Raw genomic sequence first — 2,552 nt, forward strand, 5'->3', positions numbered from 1 at the left:
CTAGGGGTGCCTCTCAGCGCCTCGGCCGCCTGCCCGCCTGGTGTGGCCCCGGCCCAGCTTTGGCTGGCCTCGGAGCCGGCCCCGCTGTCCCGCTCGGTCCCAGCCTCATAGCAGGAGAAAGTTTTAGGAAACTCTGGGCTTTGAAAACACCCGCTTTGGGAAGTACTTGACTCTTCCTGCAGAGAGTGGGAGCCAGAGCCCGGCCCCGGGTGCCGCGGGTTGGCGGGCGGGGCGCCGGCACGAGTTGCAAGCAACTCTGAGAAAGCCTGAGCACGCCACCAGGGCAGCCTCTTTGTCCCGCGATTGAATTAGCAGGCGTCTTCTGATGAAAGCATTCTGCCGCTAAGTTGTGCGTCTTAATAATGAAATGATTCCTAAATTTTATGAAACTTGTTCTTCAAATGCCCTGTTTGGGGAGAAGTGTGCTCATTCTTCTCTAGAACCGCTGGGTGGCGCTGGTGCGAGCCGAATCTTCCTTCAGAACTGGGGCTGAGAACCTGTTTCTCTTCATTGTCCCCTTAGTGGCACGTTCATGGGGTTTATTGTACAATGTGCACAAAAGGACTAGGAGGAGAACCAGGTACAGGAAGGACCATTATCTAGTAAAAGTATTTTTTTCTGAAAACTGGCAATCGCCTCCCCCCCAAAAAAGTTTAACAAGCATTATTGAAAACAGTATTGAAACTGCCTTGGATAATTTGGGGACAAGGAAAAGAAAATAAACCCCAAAGTAAAAAATAATGTAAAACGTGGACAGAAAAACACAGTATCGAGAAATATTTTCATGGTAATTAAATTATTTAGATTTGTATGTTTCTATATACACAAATGTACCTCTGATTTTATTTGCATACCATGGTTGATGAGATGTTCCTACTTAAATCTATTTGTTCATCTCTTATGTTTCAAATGGAGTCATATTTGCTGATGAAAATAAATTTCAGAATATCATCATTTCTTTATTAAATTGTCTGAAAAGGAGTTGTAATATTTCCAGCTTCTGTATCTTTAAAATACCTAATGTGCTCACACTTTACTATTGATGAGTTTTAGATTGTTGATTATGTTAAAAGCTCAGAACTCTCCCAGAGTTTAATCTGTATGTAGTCATCTTAACCACGAGTCAATTAAGATCCCTAGTGAAAAAGCTTTCTTACTATGGTACAGCTGAGAATTAGGAAGTAGAATAACATTAAGAGAAAATAAGAGTAGAATTATATTTGAAATTTTTCAGTTATTCAAAACTACTCCTATAAGTTTCAAAGGCCAGTCTTTGAAATGATCAGCAGCAATACATTGGTACGTGGGGGGAAATGTAATTGTTTTGACAAATTGTATCACCAGAATTGTCTAATGTTAGGGGACTGGAAATCGGCAACAAAATTAGGGTGAGTGTTTGAATGGCTTGCAAAAGTGTGCATGCAGAGTCACGTTAAGTAGATGCACTGATGTTACCATGCACCGCTCCAGGCCTGCACTGTTACTGACCTATTTTTCGTTTTATATATCCAAAACTTATTTAACTTAGTTTGCTTCACTTTTAATAGTACAGTTGTTCCAAGTATGTGAAAAACACTATTTCTAAATGTAATGACAAAAAAGTCATCATTTGGGAAAAATTCCTAAGACAGTAAAGCCAGTTAGTTGCTAGGAAATAAATGACTTCAGGGGGTGATCTGGCCTTGAATGATTTGCTCCATCAGGGAGTTTCATGAACAGCTCCCTGGCACAGCCAAGACCCAAGTGTGGGCAGCCGAGCCTGGCAGGCTGGGGCAAGGTGATCTTGGAGCTGGTGCCCTGTTGCCTGCCTAGTGGGCCTGTCTGGCACCGTGAAACTCACTGCACCCTGAGGGTGAAATGAGTAAGCACCTTAAGGGTCAGTCATTAACTCTATTTTAGGAGTTTTAAAGACAATTTACCTACAAGGACTCATTGCCAAGACTGGTCTGAAATAGAGACTTGGGATAATGTCTTGGATAGAGGATGCGTTGGAGAGGCCCTGGAAGCAGCCCCTAAGCCTGGTTTGTAAGGCGATTACACATCTTCCTGGGGACATATTTTCTATGAGCGCTTGCCTTTCATGCCTGCTGCGCTAGGATTTTCCCCCTACTGGGCAGGACATCTTTGCTGGGTCTTGGGAGGGCGCCCTAACAGTTTGCCCCAGGCGTGGGGGTCGGGAGTCTGGTCAGGTGCTTTGCAGAAATGCTCTCCACTTCCCGGGGTTCCTCCCGGTGGCCAGCGCCCACCACTAACCCCGCCCTTCGGGGCTCTTCCTCGCTGTCTCCGCTCCAGGCCTACTCCTCTGTCCCCGTCAGCAACATGAACTCGGGCCTGGGCTCCATGAACTCCATGAACACCTACATGACCATGAACACCATGACCACCAGCGGCAACATGACCCCGGCTTCCTTCAACATGTCCTACGCCAACCCGGGCCTGGGGGCCGGCCTGAGTCCCGGCGCTGTGGCTGGCATGCCGGGTGGCTCGGCGGGCGCCATGAACAGCATGACTGCGGCGGGCGTGACGGCCATGGGGACGGCGCTGAGCCCAGG

The sequence above is a fragment of the Tupaia chinensis genome, unplaced genomic scaffold (assembly GCF_000334495.1).
Source record: "Tupaia chinensis unplaced genomic scaffold, TupChi_1.0 Scaffold000350_1, whole genome shotgun sequence".
NCBI lineage: Eukaryota > Metazoa > Chordata > Mammalia > Scandentia > Tupaiidae > Tupaia > Tupaia belangeri.